At 44.8% G+C, this 16,375-nt stretch overlaps 1 long non-coding RNA gene across 2 annotated transcripts in view; it reads left to right on the top strand.

The window, feature by feature from the left end:
- The window catches only part of LOC140717391 (uncharacterized), a 33,703-nt gene extending 18,370 nt beyond the window's left edge, over positions 1-15,333 (top strand). Inside the window, exons 2-4 of one of the 2 annotated variants that reach the window (XR_012096530.1) lie at positions 1,646-5,515; positions 13,498-13,679; positions 14,051-15,333. This is a non-coding gene — a long non-coding RNA (uncharacterized lncRNA). Of the gene's footprint in view, positions 1-1,454; positions 5,516-13,497; positions 13,680-14,050 lie in introns of those variants that run through there. The other variant, XR_012096529.1, reaches the window with a different exon arrangement.
- Positions 15,334-16,375: the final 1,042 nt, after the last annotated feature.

Raw genomic sequence — 16,375 nt, 5'->3', positions numbered from 1 at the left:
GGTGAGATCACATCTGTGAGAAGAGGAACAGTTAATATTTCAGGTTGGAGATGCTACATTAAAACTGCGAAGGAGACAGAAGAACCTGCAGGGAGGGTGGAGGAGGGGGTGCCTCTGATGGGGTAAATGCGGTTGACATGGGAATCGGCATGAATCAGGGTGATCTGCTCAGTGAATGAGCGTGCAGTTAGAGAGGGAGAAATTAAAGGGGGGATGTGGGAGTTGCAAAATAAAGAGCAGGAAGAGGGGCCCGGCAGGTCAGGCTCATCATGTCCTCCGCTTCCAGAAAGGGAGAAACAAAGGAAATGAGGAAGAACTGAGCTGAGCCAATATCACCGACAGAAATCCCATCAGCTGGACTTGGAGAGTTCAAACAAAGGGAATGAGAGAGGACCAAGCTGAGCCAATATCACTGACTGGCAATCGATACTGACAGAACTTCCATCGCCTAGACTTGTAGACTTCTGTATCCAACTGCCCTGTGCCCGGACAGAAGATGAGGTGTATTTCCTCGAGTTTGTGTTGGACCTCACTGTGACAGGGCAGGAGGTCACAGACCGATAGGTCAGAGTGCAGATGGGATGGGGGAATTAACGTGCCAGCAACTGGAGGCTCAGGGTCACCCCTGCGGACTGAACACGGTGACCCTGGGCTTCTGGTTTTTGGGTTTTAAGGGAACTTGGCCATGAGTTTCCGGGCAGGATGGGAGGCATTATCCACTGAGCTAGTGTCAGGTTGTCGATAAGCACAGGGACACCAGGTTAGCGTAGTTCACTGTAATCTGGTGTCCACTGTAAGCAAGTTTGTACTTTCCTTCCTGTCTGTGCTGGGTTTCCACAGTCCAAAGACGTACAAAGGGTGATTGATGAGTTCATGGCCTAAGTTAGAAGGAGTCAATTTTAGAAAACCTAGCACATTTATTTTTCAACATAGTCCCCTCCTACATTTACACACTTAGTCCAGCGGTCGTGGAGCATATGGATTTTGGACTCCAGAAGGTGTCCACAGATGGGTGATTGATAAGTTCGTGACCTAAGGTAGAAGGAGATGAGTTATACAGCTCTCGTTACATGCACATGCAGGTCAACTCTTTGAGTGATTATGCAGAAAGTTTGAAGTTAATAACTCATCTCCTACCTTAGGCCATGAACTTATCAATCACCCTGATGAGTTATTAACTTCAAACTTTCTGCATAATCACTCAAAGAGTTGAACTGCATTTGCATGTAACGAGAGCTATATAACTCATCTCCTATCATAGGCCACGAACTTATCTGTGGACCCCTTCTGGAGGCCCAAGATCCGTATGCTCCACGACCGCTGGACTAAGTGTGTAAATGTAGGAGGGGACTATGATGAAAAATAAATGTGCTAAGTTTTCTAAAATTGACTCCTTCTATCTTAGGCCACGAATTTATCAATCACCCCTCGTACTGGTTAGTAGATAAATTGGTCATTATAAGTTGTCCATGTTTAGAATAGTTATTAATTAGTAGGTTGCTAGGTGACATGGTCGAAAGGCTGGAAGAGCCTGTTCCAGGCTGTATCTATAAATAAATAAATCCAAAAGTTACTAACAGAGCTTCACTGTAGTTCCTATGAAAGGTCATCCATTGAAAATATTAACACTTGTTTCTCTCCACAGATGCTGCCTGACCTACCAAGAGTTTTAGATGTACCCTGGTTTGTGGTGAGTGAGCAAGTGCACAGCAGAACAAGTAGAGTGTTCTGATCCACTTTGGGTTCGGAAACAGGAAGGGCAACGAAGAGCCGGGTGCATTGACACCCACGCTGTCGTGGTACCTCACTTACTGAAACCAAACCAGCAAGCTCCTGGGAATGTAAGTTGGCCTTCAGCGGGAGAGTACAAAAGGAAGGAGCCTCACTGCGGTCTTGGTGTAGTCAGGTCTCTTTAACATGAGAAAGTTGTTTTATCCATGAAGGAGTACAATCGGAGGACTGTTGTGTGTATGGGGAGAGACTGAGCCAGTTATGCTGTATCCCCTGGAAAGTTATAGATTTACTACAGGAAGCTACAGACTAGATGCAGAGAGAATGTTTCTAATGGGTCAGCAGCCTCGCACTCAACATCAGCAAGACCAAGCACTCCAGGAAGGGTGAGTCAGGAGAATATGCACCAGTCCTCATTGAGGGGTCAGCGGTGGAATGGGTGAGCAGATCCAGGTTACTGGTGTCAACTTTTCCAATGCTCTTATCTTGCGCCCAACACATTGATGCAATCTTGAAGAAGGCACACAAGCAGATCTACTTTGTTCGGAGTTTTTCTGCAGAAGTGGTTTGCCATTGCCACCTTCTGGGCAGTGTCTTTACAAGGCGGGTGACCCCAGCCATTATCAATACTCTTCAGAGATTGTCTGCCTGGTGTCAGTGGTCACATAACCAGGACTTGTGATCTGTACCGGCTGCTCATACGACCATCCACCACCTGCTCCCATGGCTTCATGTGACCCTGATTGGGAAGGGGGGGGCTACACCTTACCCAAGAATGACCTGCATGCTAGCAGAGGGAAGAAGTGCTTTCACCTCCTTTGGTAGAGATATATCTCCACTCTGACACCCACTATACTGCTGCTGCAAAACAACAAATTTCACATCATGTAAGACACTGATTCCGAAAACCAGGACTCACGTTTCTGGTTACAGAGTATTTGGAACTATTAGGAGAGATTTCTTCACCCAGTGAGGGGTAAACCTGTGGAATTCCCTCCCACAGAAGGCAGTGGATGCCTGGTCACTTTATACATCGAAGAAGGAGGTGGAAGGGTTGAGGGATATGGGTGAAGGTGGGAACCAGGGGCCAAATTAGGTGAGGACAAAGAGACTGCAATGTTAGAACCTGGAACAAAGGCCAGAACACTGAGAGAGCTTCTTCCCCTCTGCCATCTAATTTGTGAATGGACATTGAACACTACCTCACTAATTTTTATTTCTATTTTAGCACCACGTATGTTAATTTAACTATGTAACAGACATATATATATATATATAACCTTCCTGTAATTCAGTTTTACTTCTATATTTATTTATCATGTATTTAATTGTACTGCTGCCGTAAAGTTAATGAGTTTCACGACACATGCCAGTGATATTAAACCTGATTCTGAATTCAGTGGGCCAAGCAGCCCTTGAAGGCAACCTGTTGATGTTATAGGTTAAAACCCTGTATCAGGACTGAGATGGAATAGAAAAGATTGCTAGAGTACACCTGCTCATTTTGGATAGAGGTTGATAGACCCAGATGGGGCGTGGATGGTGGGGAGTTGGAGCCCGGTGGGGGAGAGGGTGTGGACAGGCCTTCTGTTCCTGTTCTCCGTGCCTGACTCACTGACACCTAGAACATTGTCCTCTTGGGAATCTCATCAGTCATCCTCCCCCATGGTTCTCCTACATTTCTGGTCATTCAATAGGCCAGAATTTCCTGCTACCATCAACTTGCCCACTGACCACTGATCATGGGACAATTACAGCACAGTAGGGGGCTAATTGGAAGGAATTTGCAGATGACACAAAGATTGGTGGAGCTGTTGACATTGTGAAGGGTAGTCTTGGATGCTGTCATGGTGTTGGTGAAATGGGTTGTGAAATAGCAAATGGAGGTTAACCGAGATAAATCAGTGGTGATGCATTTTAGGTATACTGATGAGGCTGGGACATACACCATGAACGTTAGGGTCTCAGGGAAGAATGAGGGGCAGGGGAACCATGGTGTACAAGTGCAACAATCCTTGAATGTGTCATTGCAGGGAGATAATGTGGTTAAGAAGGCACACAGGATACAGGCCTTTATTAGTTACGGCAGAGAGTCCAGAAGGGGAACTTACGAAACATTGATCATATGTCAGCTCGAGCACTGCGTGCTCTTCTGGTCACCACACTATAGGAAGAATGTGGAGCTGCTGGAGAGGAGATTCACCAGGATGTTGCCTGGTTTGGAGTGTTTTAGAGTCATAGAGCACTACAGCACCGAAACAGGCCCTTCAGCCCATCTAGTCCATGCCAGTTATTCTACCTTGTCCCATCAACACCTGAATCATAGCCCTCCATTCCCTACCCATCCATGTAATTATCCAAATTTATCTTCACCGCATCCACCACCTCCGCTGTCAGCTCATTCCATAATCACAGTATCCTCTGACTGCAGTTCCCCCTCATGTTCCCCTTAAATATCTCACCTTTCACCTCAACCTTTGCCTTCTAGTCTCACCCAACATCAAAGGAAAATGCCTGCTTACATTTATCCTTTCTCCATCCCTCATAATTTTGTATACCTCTATCAAATTGCCTCTTATTCTCCTATATTCCATGTTATAAAGTCCTAACCTATTCAATATTTCCCTATAACTCAAGTTCTCACATCCTGGTAGCATCCTTGTAAATCTTCTCTGTATTCTTTCAATCTCATTGACATCTTTCATCGAGGTAGGTGACCAAAACTGCACACAATATTCCAAATTTGGCCTCACCGGTGTCTTAAGCAACTTCAACGTAACATCCCAACTCCTGCAATCAGTACTTTGATCCATGAGGGCCAGTGTTCCAAAAGCTCAAAAGCTCTACTTGAAATGCCACTCTCCAGGAATTATTGCTCTGTATGCCAAGATCGATCTGTTCTACTGATCCTTCATGTTTTATAATTCTGCCAGTTTCGCATCTCCCCTCTTCTAAGCAAACCACCTCAGCTTCTCCACCCCTCATCACAGTACTTCCACATCCCAGGCTCTGTTCTGCTGTCAACAGCCTCATTCCCTTCCTGTAAAGAAGTCACCAGAACTGAGCACAATACTCCAAAGCAGAGGAAGCTTCAGACTGCGTGGTGGTAAATGGAATTATAGGGGGTAATTCCTGGTTGGAATGGACACTGGGTGTGATTCTATGCTGTATGAATCCTCCAGTTGAACTCAAGTATATTAAACCTAGAACAGTACAGAACAAGTACAACAACGGAAAAGTAAATTTGTTATCAAAGTACTTATAGTTTATGACACCATCTACTACCTTGAGATTCATTTTCTTGCAGACATTTACAGGAAAATAAAGAAATACAATAGAATTTATGAAAAACTATACGTAAACAAAGACTGACAAACAACCAATGGGCAAACGAAGACAAATTGGGTAAATAAACAATAAATAAATAATATTGAGAACATGAGTTGTCAAGTCCCTGAAATTAAATCTGTAGTTTGTGCAATCTGTTAAGGTTTTGAAGTATATTTATTACCGAAGTATCTATGCAGTATACAACCCTGAGATTCGTCTTCCCACAGACAGCTGTGAAACAAAGAAAGCCATGGAACCCATTCAAGAAAAATTATCAACCCACCCTCAACCAGCGTGCATAGTCAACAAAAAGAACACATGAGAACACTGAATATAAAACACAATACCGAAAGAGTGTATTCAGTTCAGCTCAGTGTTCATTTCCGCCCCAATTCAAAGTCACCAGAAAACAGCAGCAGAGAAGGAAACCAGGAAAGCAGAATGCAGTGTTGAGGTGAGTGAAGTTACTGTGGTGAACTAGATATACCTGTCTGACTGCTCCTGTGGCTCCTCCCACAGACCCTGCTGTATAAAGGCGACTGTGGGCTGCTGCTCTCTCTCTTTTCCCCAGGATGTAGTGTTGTTTATTCTTCCAGTCAATAAAAGCCGATATCACGCTTCCGACCTCTCAGCGTGAGTTATTGATGGTGCATCAATTTTAAAAGAGAATAGGCGTTCGTGAGGGGTGGCATTAGTGGACGTACACAACAGGGAGCGGATAGAGTGGAGTGCCTCAGGGAGGACCTCCTGCCATCGGGAGACCGGCAACCCTTTTGACTTAAGGGCTAAAAGTGTGGCCTTCCACACTGTGGCAGTTACACACCCCGTAGAATCAGACACACTGGCCCACTACTCCCTACAATTCAATTTGCCACCTGTCAGTCTGAACCTTCCTCTGCCTTGGAGCATTATGCTCAGTTCTAGTCACCTCTTTACCAGAAAGGACTGAGTCTGACCAGAGGAGATTTAACAGAACAGAGCCTGGGCTGAGAAACTGCAGTTATGGTTCAGGAGTCTGATGGTTGTAGGGTATTAACTGTTCCTGAACCTGGTGGTGTGGAACCTAAGGTTCCTGTACCTCCTGCTCAATGGTAGTAGCAAGAAAGAGCATGCCCTGGATGGTGGGAGTCCTTGATGGTGGATGCTGCTTTCTTGTGGCAGCGTTCCTTGGAAAAGTTTTAAATAGCATGTCAAATCTACACAAACTTCTAAGAAAATAGAGGCGCTATCATGCCTTCTTTTTGATATTTCTTTGAGCCACAATGCCTGCACTGACCATAATGCCAATCTAATTAATCTAATAAGACTTTTTCAGTCTTATGGTTCTTATATTCTGTATTTTCACCTGTATTTTGTCCGGGAGGAAGAGGGGTTTGAGGGTTGATGTTCTTGTTGCATTTTTGTTAGCTTTTTGTGTGGGGGTCAGGGGTTTAGTACTCAATGTTCTTGTTGTGATTTTGTGTGGGGGAGGAAGACTTCAGGGTTGATGTTCTTGTTGCATTTCAAACAGTGGGAGGGGGTTGTGGGGTTGATGATCGTGTTGCCGTTCCTTTCATTGTGCAGGGCAGGGGGGAGTTTGCTGTTGTTGCTCTTTGAGCTGACTTCCATTGTTTTTCTTTGTTTTGTGGCTATCTGGAGAAGATGAATCTCAGAGTTGTATATTGTATACATACTTTGATAATGAATGAACCTTTGAACTTTTGAACCTCATATCCCTCCGTTCCCTACCTATTCATGTGTTTGTCTAAATACCTGTTAAATGTTGTGATTGAAACTGCTTCCGCTGCCTCCCCATCGCGACCCCTTCAAGGCACCCACCACTCTGTGTAAAATAACTAGCACCACATATTCCACTGAGTTGCCCTCTTCTCAAACTGATGCCCTGTCATGTTTGATCACCTCTGGGTTGTTAATCTGGCTTCCAAATTATTCACCCACAGCATCCTTACCCAGCACAGCCCAAAAACTTCTGAAACCAGGATGATATTTGCTGTCTGGCTGCCAACTTTCTGAGTGGGTGTTGATGACCTAACAACTTCATGGAAAAGCATCGTACATGGCTTCAAAAGATCCTGGTGGGGACCAAGTACAGGGTGAAAAACGATTGGTTTTAAAGTTCTCCATATGAAAGCAATCTTTCCAGTTATGCTAATAATAAGTTCAAAGTAAATTTATTATGGAAGTACATACTGTATACGTTACCAGAGTAACTCAAACAAAACACTAGGAAGTTCAGCAGGACAGGCAGCGTCTATAGAAATTCATAAACAGTCGACATTTCGGGCTGAGACACTTCTTCAGGACTGAGAAGGAAGGGGGAAGATGCCAGAAGGTGATAGGTGAAGCCAGGTGGGTGGGAAAGGTCAAGAGCAGGAGAAGGAATCTAATGGGAAAGGAGGGTGGACCATCGGAGATAGGGAAGTAGGAGGGGCGTGAGGGGGAGGTGAGGAGAAGTGGTAAGAGACCAGAGTGGGAAATAGAAGAAGAGGTGAGGGGTTAGGAAATTATTTTTTACCAGCAGGAGAAATCGATGTTCATGCCATCAGGTTGGAGACTACCCAGACAGAATATAAGGTATTGCTTCTCCAGCCTGAGTGTGGCCTCATTGTGACACAAGAGGAGGCCACATGTCAGAACAAGAATGGGGACAGGAATTAAAATGGTTGGCCACCGGAAAATTCCATATACTACCTTGAGGTTTGTTTTCTTGTTGGCATTTACAGAAAATTAAGAAATGAAATAGAATTTATGAAAAACTATACATAAACAGACAAAGACTGAGAAATAACCAATGTTCTAAAAAATACAAATTGCCACACCATTAACGGTTGATTGTACATCGACTGTCTCGCACCATGTGTGTGTGTGTGTGTGTTTGTGTGTGTGTGTGTGTGTTTGTGTGTGTGTGTGTGTGTGTGTGAGAGAGAGAGAGAGTCCGAATTTGACAGGGCGGTTTAGGAAAGGATTGCTGTGTTAAGATTACCTTCCTTTGGAGAGGCTCTGCCTGTGTCTGTAGATGCTCACAGTGATGGAGGTCTTGTCTGCAATCTTCAGTTCCTTTTAATGTAAGTTCATTTGAAGAATCGTTTGGAATTTATTTCTGTTATTACTGGGTCATTTACTCAGGTGAGGGTGGCCTGTGTTTGGATACTTTCACTGAAGACTTTTAGCCATGGGGCAGAGCACAGCAGTCTCCCCTAAGCCTGGCCTAAGGTGAAAAGTGCTGTGGGAAAAGTTGCTGTAAATGCCTCTCATCAGAGCCTGCCACTACTGTATTTCATTTCCATCTCCTAGCACGAAAACCAAACATTACAACATCTGTGTGTCCTGCTTGCCAAGAGCCTGGAACTCTGGGTAGTGAGTGATTAATGATGTGATTGGCGGGGTGTTCCATGAACAATAGTTGGCTACTACCTGTTAATTCCCTGGTATTTATCCTACGTCACTCACTCTGCAGAGAGCAGTTCTCTTCAGTAAGAAGTGTTCTGTGCTGTAAAAGTGAAGCTGTGGATCAGAGAGTCACAGAACACTACAGCTCAGAAACAGGCCCTTCATCCCATCAAACTATTAATCTGCTAAATCTCATCGACATGCTCCCAGACCATAGTCCTCTATACCCCACCCATCCATGGACCTTCTCTCAAATGTTGAAATCAATCCTGCGTCCACCACTTGCGCTTCTAGCTCATACCACACTTTGAGTGAAGAAAATCCCCCTCATGTTGCACTTAAACATTTCACCTCTCACCTTTGACCCATGATCTCTGGCTGTTAACCCACCCAGCCTCAGTGGGAAAAAATCGTTGCACTTACCCCCCCATAATTTTGAATACCTCCAAGAAATCTGCTTTCAATCTTCCACTCATTCAGTGTCACACCTTAAGTTTACCAACAGTTTGAAACTTGTAAGTGATTTCTTGGAGCTTGGGTAAATCTGCAATTTGGATTCACTACGGAGTGATGAGGGGCTGGAGTGGAGATACGTCTCTACCAAACTAGCCTGCAGGTCACCCTCGGGCAAGTTGTAGCACCTGCTTAGCCCCACGATCAGGGTCACGTGAAGCCAAGGGAACTGGCGGTGGTTGGTCGTATGAGTAGCTGATGCATATCACAAGTTTGGTTTCAACATTGAAGAGAAAATTGGTTAGATAGATGGATGGGAGGGGTATGGAGACCTGTGGCCAAAGTTCAAAACTTAAGTACTTTATACAATAGGGTCCTTTAAGAGACTCCTAGATAGGTACATGGAGCTTAGAAAGATAGAGGGCTATGTGGTAGGGAAATTCTAGGTAGTTTCTAGAGTAGATTACATGGTTGGCACAGCATTGTGGCCAAGGGACCTGCAATGTAGATTTCTAAAAAAACTAAACCTTGAGATTTGTTTCCTTGCAGGCAGCCACAAATCAAAGAAACACAATACAAGCAGCACACACAAAATGCTGAGGGAACTCAGCAGGCTGGACAGCATCTCTGGAAAAGAGTACAGTTGACATACTCTTCAGCAGGACTGGAGAAAAAAAGATGAGGAGTAGATTTAAAAGGTGGAGGGAGGGGAGGGAGAAACACAAGGTGATAGGTGAAACCTAGAGGGAGGGTGAAGTAAATTGCTGGGAAGTTGATTTGGTGACAGAGATACAGGGTTGGAGAAGGGGAAATCTAAGAGGAGAGGACCGAAGGCCATGGAAGGAAGAAAAGGCGAGAGGAACACCAGAGGGAGGTGGTGGGCGGGCAAGGAGATAAAGAATGGGGATGGGGAATGGTGAAGGGGGGGGGGGACATTACCAGAGGTTTGAGAAACTGATGTTCATGCCATCAGATTGGGGACTACCCAGGTGGAATATAATTAAACCCAAGGTTATACAGGCAGTTCAAAAGCTCACTTCTGAAAGGGAAGTTACAGGCTATTGTTTGCAATGATTGATTTTTTTTTAAAAAAAGTGTGATTTATGAAGAAATTAGTAGTTCTGTTTGCTGTCAGCAAGTTGTTGCTGTGGTTCACCAGCACCATCATAAACTGGCCCAGGTGCAGGTCAGTGGGACTAGTCAGAGTAGTAACTTGGCATGGACTAGATGGGCTGAAGGGCCTGTTTCTGTCCTATAGTACTCTGTGACTTTATGAATGAACTATGAGAAATTCAGTTTCTGAGATAGATGAACGGCCAGCTACAATCCAAATGTACTGTTCCGTTGTGTTCCAAAGAAGCTTACAGATGACGCACTGACCACTTACTGACCACTGTTTATTTCCTCAGTTCAAAGTTTTAACGGAACTTTTCCCAACATATCTGAGACTGTTCAGATGTTCAGGAAATGTTTTCCAACTAGAGTTGTTGGAATGGGACTGCTTAAGGAACGTCTTGGGAATGTCAGTAATGTTGTTTGGTTCATTTTCAGTTAAGATGCAGTGTTTGTGTTAGACCATAGGACCATAATACATAGAACCAGAATTAGGCCATTTGGCCCATTGAGTCTACTCCGCCATTTCACCATGGCTGATCCATTTCCCTCTCAGCCCTAATCTCCTGCCTTCTCCCTGCATCCCTTCATGCCCTGACTAATGAATAATATATCAACCTCTGCCTTAAATATACCTAATGACTCGGTTTCCACAGCCACCAGTGGCTACAAATTCCACCGATTCACCACAAACTCAACTGTGCATCAGTGAAAGTCATGGTGCAAGCCAACACGCCACATGTAAGAGAATTTCGCAAACAATTCTGTGAACAAACGCATAGAACGCAATCCTATTTACGAGCCGATGTGGCCAAAACTCCAGAGACAACGCATGAAGTTCGCCACACAGCCAATTCCACGAGATTTCCTCCCCACATCACAATTCAGTTTCTGTACTGACGACCAATCAGCTGATTGAAAAAATATATCAAGGCCAAGCATTCACACCACAATCAACAGTGCAGTAACAGTGATGACATCACATGGTGATGAAATGTTTGCAAGTAAGTTACGAAGATCAGAAAACAACGCAATCCATCCAGATTTACTAATCTCTGGCTAAAGTAATTCCTCCTCACCTCCTTTCTAAATGAACGTCCCTCTATTCTGAGGCTGCATCCTCTGGTCTTAGACTCTTCACTATTGGAATCATCTTCTCCCACATCCACTCTATCAAGGTCTTTCAACATTCAATAGGTTTCAATAAGATCCCCCCTTTCTTCTGAATTCCAGTGAGTATAGGCCTGTGATAACAGTTAAATGAATTGCTTGTCATTTCTTGCTTAATAGTGGCAGCCTTTTTCACTGTTCCATTAAAGGGTTACAGAAGCAAAGTGCTGCAGATACTGGAAATGTGAAATAAAAGCAAGGGTGTAATGCTGAGGTTTTGTAGGGCATTGGTCAGACATCGTTTGGAGCACTGTGAGACGTTTTGGGGCCCTTATCTTAGAAAAGATGTTCTGCGTCGAATAGGGTCCAGAGGAAGTTCACAATAATATTCCCAGGAATGAAAGGGTTAACATATGAGGGGCTCTGGGCCTACACTCACTTGAGTTTAGAATAACAAGGGGCATATTTAAAATAAAGGTTGATAGGTCCTTGATTATTGAGGGCATCAAAGGTTATGGGGAGAAAGCAGGGTAATGGAGTTGAGTGGGAAAATAAATCAGCCATGATAGAATGAAGGTGTAGTCGATGGGCTGAATGGCCTAATTCTGTTACTATGTCAGATGGAATCAAGGAGTATGGAGTTAGCACAAGACTCTGGTATTCTTATTGATAGAGTTTATAAAATTACCAGAGGCAGAGATAGCGTACAGAACGTGGTCAGAGTGTTTCTTGAGTTAGAAATGCTGAATCCAAGAGTGCATGGGGAAAGTTAAAAGGAAATGTACAGGGCCCATCTACTTAGACAGGTGGAGGTAGGTGCCCGGTACAGGCTATCAGGGGAGGTAACGGAAACAGATACAACAGAGGTATTTAAACAGTCACATGAATCTTCAGGGACCATGTGCAGGCATATTGGCATCATAACACAGATACGGTGGGCCGAAGGGCCTGTTGGCCTGCTGTACTGTTGTATATGAAGCAGTGGACCCCAGCTTGGAGTCACGGAGCCCTGGGTTAATGGTAAGGGTTCCATGGCGTAAAAAAGGTTGGCAACCCCTGCCCTAGAGGTAAGATTATCAGAGGCATAGACAGAGTAGGCAGACAATATTTTTTTCCCAGAGTTGAAATGTCTAATTTCAACCATTAATTTAAGGTGAGAGGGGGTAACTTTAAAGAAGGTGTGAGGGGCAAGTTTTTTACGCAGAGTGGTGGATGCCTGGAATTCGCTGCCTGGAGTGGTGGTGGAGACAGATACATTAGGGACTTTTAAAAGATGTTTAGTTAGGCACGTGGATATGAGGAAAGTAGAAGGATATGGACATTGTGTAGACAGAAGAGTTTGGGCGTTCGATTACTAATTTAGCTGGGTCGGCACAACATTGTGGGCTGAAGGGCTTGTTCCTGTGCTCTACTGTTCTGTTGTTTTGTACCTCTCTGTGTGCTCTCCACCGTATCTGCAACACTGTTATGGGAGTAAGCAGATCACTGATTCGAAAGTGCCCCTGTTACCTCGTCACAAGGCTGAGATTGATGTTGTTACAGATGGCTGACTGGTTGTTTCCTCTGTTACGTCATTCTTTGCTCTCGCTGCCTGATCTGCACTGATCTAGGTCCCTGCCACAGCTCAGTGGGCAACACTCCAGTCTCCTGTCGGCGGTTTGTGGGTTCAAATCCCCCTCCAGGGACAGCAGCAGCAACATCTCAGGTGAAACTCTGAGAGTGACTGTAGAAAGTCAGACAGCACAGGAGCAGACCCTTCGGCCCACAGTACCTGTGCTGAACACAATGCCCAATGCATCACACTGCACAGCAATGCTTCCTTGGTGCCTGTTGACACTTCTCGGAAGCAGAATCCTGACGCTCTTCCCCTTGTGGGCTTGTCCTCCATGTCCTGAGTTCAATGTTGAAAGCTGCCAACACAGATGAACACAGTTGTTCATTGGAGCTTGCTCTACACAAATTGGGTGTCAGATTTTCTGAAGCTGTGGTTATGGAGTACTTGCCAGTATGAAAACAGCCATATAATGTGCCCAAAGTGCTGGAGGAACTCAGCAGATCGGGAATCATCTGCGGAAGGGAATAAATAGTCTATGTTTGGGGCCAAGACCATTCATCAGGGCTGAAAAGGAAGGTAGAATAAGAAGGTGGGGAAAGGGAAGGAGTATCAGGAGAGGGGAAAGGTTATTCTGGCTTCTTCCCCTGCCCTTTCCAATCCTTAGCCTAAAACGTCCACTCTCCTTCTCTGATTAGATTCCTTCCTCTCCAGCCCTTTACCTGTCCCACCCACCTGGTTTCACATATCACCTCCCAGCTATCGTCCTTCCCCTCCCCCCACCTTTTTATTCTAATGTCTTCCCTCTTCCTTTCCAGTCCTGAAGGGTCTCGGCCTGAAACGCCGACTGTTCATTCCTCTCCATGGATGCTGCCTGGCCTGCTGAGTCCGTCCAGCGTTGTGAAATTCCAGCATGTGCAGAACCTCTTGTGTAGAATTTGTCCACTCCTTCGCAGAACTGCCTACGTTCTTCCAGTGCTTTCACCTCAACCTCAACCAGGTGAGATTCCCACAAATTTTGTTCACTTCCTAACTTAAGAGTAATTCAGGACACATCAATCTGTCCGTGACCTGCTGCTATGTTACACCTTTGCTGGATGACAGTGAGGTAGTGCTCACACTAAGACAAGTGGCCACGGAGCCATCACATTTTCCTGTGCATAGCTAAGGACAAGAGGTGCAACACTTTCCCAGGGAGGGAGGTCTCTTTAACTCCAACTAATTCCAACCCTGAAACTACAAACCAAGAATCAGCACTCTCTCAGGACAGTGGGAATCCCAAACTGACTGACTTGTCAAAGTCAAAATAAATTTATTATCAAACTACGTATTTACATCAATATACTACCTTCAGATTCTTTGTTTTTACAGGTACTGACAGGAAAATAAGGAAATACAATAGATTCAATGGAGCCAGAAAAGGGCCAGGAACATCATGAAGGATCCCACCTGCCCAGCTCAGCCACTCCCGTCACAATCGCCAGACTCAAAAACAATTACTTTCCCTAAGCAAGGCTGATCAACACCTCCACCCACTAACCCACCCCTCCACACCCCCAAACACCACTACTTTATCATTTCCTGTCAGTGACTTTATGTACAGACAGTGTACTCCTGTGCCCAGTGTCACTTCATAGACATACACTCAAAATTCAAAGTAAATTTATTATCAAAGTACATATTCCGTATGTCACCATATCCAACCCTGAGATTCATCTTCTTGCAGCATACTCAATAAATCCCTAATAGAATAATAACCATAATAGAATCAATGTAAGACTGTGCCAACCCGGACCTTCAAAAAACAGCAGATACAAAAAAAGAAGAAATATATAAGCAATAACATGAGATGAAGAGTCCTTGAAAGTGAGTCCATAGGTGGTGGAAGCAGTTCATTGATGGGGAAAGTGAAGTTACCCGATTGGTTCAAGAGCCTGATGGTTGAGGAGTAACAACCTGGTTGTGTAGGTCCTGAGGCTGCTGTACCTTCTTCCCAGAGGCAGCAGCAAGAAGAGAGCAAGAACAGGGTAGTGGGGGTCCCTGGTGATGGATGCTGCTTTCCTCTGACAGCGCTCAGACGTGCTCATTGCTGGGAGGGCTTTTTCCATGATGGACTGGACAATATCCACTACCTTTTTTGGATTTTCCATTCAAGGGCAATGGTGCTTTCATACCAGGCTGTGATGTAGTTGGTCAATATTCTCTCACTAAACCTATAGAAGTTTGTCATGCCAAATCTTTGCAAACTCCTAAGGGAGTAAAGGCACTTACTTGCTGGGCCTGAGACAGATCTCTGAAGTGATAACACCATGGAATTTAAAGCTGCTGACTCTCTCCACCTCTGATCCCCCATTGAGGACTGGCAGAGGGATCTCTGGTTTCCTGAAGTCTAAAATCAGCTCCTTGGTCTTGCTGAACAAGACATTGTTGTCATGACACCACTCAGCCAGATTTTCAATATCCCTCCCACGTGCTGATTTGTCACCTCCTTTGACTCGGCCTACGACAGTGGTGTCGTCAGCAAACTTGAATGTGGCATTGGAGCTCTGCTTAGTCACACAGTCATGTGTAAAGCAAGTAGAGCAGATTTGTAATTTATATACAAGTTACCTTACATATTTATATTTATTGTGTTTTTAAACTATTGTTCTGTTCTTTATCTTATTGTGGTGTTCTTTGGTGCTGCATCGGAGCCAGACAGACACACAGACATACTTTATTGATCCTGAGAGAAATTGGGTAAGATTTCCTGGAGTAACAATTAGTTTATTCACCTTTACTCTTGTGTACTGGAAAAGACAACGAACAATCTGGAATCTAGAGTACAAGAGGATCTGAAATGAGAGACAATTCAGGGAGTGCATCCCAGAGTGTGAGGACATTCGATTGACCACCAATTCTGACACGTGTAGGGAGAATGAGGCCAGGATCACAGCAGCGTAGCTGTTATGTGAAAGCCTTACAGCATCGGAGATATCCCGATTTCAGTCAGGGTTCAATACCCGCTGCTGTCTGTAAGGAGTTTCTACATTCTCCCTGTCCTTTGGGTTACACTTGGGTGCTCCGGTTTTTTCCCACATTCCAAAGATGTACGAGTCAGGGCTGGTAAGTTGTGAACACTCTGGCATTTGTGAACAGCACGGCAATACTTGTGGCCAGCTTTCAGGCATCCTCAGATTGTGCTGGTCATTGATGCAAATGATGCATTTCACTCTACATTTCCATGTACATGTGACAAATAAAACTAACCTTTAACCTTTAGATGGGTGGCAAGATGGAAATATATCTCCACCAAAGCAGGTGTAAGGTGCTCCTTCCCTCTTCTAGCCTGCAGGTTACCTTTGGGCAAGGTGTAGCACCTGCTTAGTCCCCCCGATCAGGGTTACGTGAAGCCATGGGAGCAGGTGCATGGTGCAGATCACAAGTCCTGGTTATGTGACCACTGTCGCCCGGCAGACAATCTCTGAAGAGTATTGATAATGGCTAGGGTCACCTGTCTTGCAAAGACACAGCCCAGAAGAAGGCAATGGCAAACCACTTCTGTAGAAAAATTTGCCAAGAGCAATCAAGGTCATGACCAGAGGTGAGGGGAAAGAACTCTGTAGATGCACAAGAGAACCTTTCACCTGTTCACTAACGTAGGACAGGTAAGACACCCAATGGTCTCCTGGGAAAGGTGAGTTCAAAGGGAGTGTG

This window comes from Hemitrygon akajei, chromosome 27 (assembly GCF_048418815.1).
Source record: "Hemitrygon akajei chromosome 27, sHemAka1.3, whole genome shotgun sequence".
In the NCBI taxonomy this organism is placed as follows: Eukaryota; Metazoa; Chordata; class Chondrichthyes; order Myliobatiformes; family Dasyatidae; genus Hemitrygon; species Hemitrygon akajei.
This window is presented reverse-complemented; position numbering and strand designations above follow the sequence as displayed.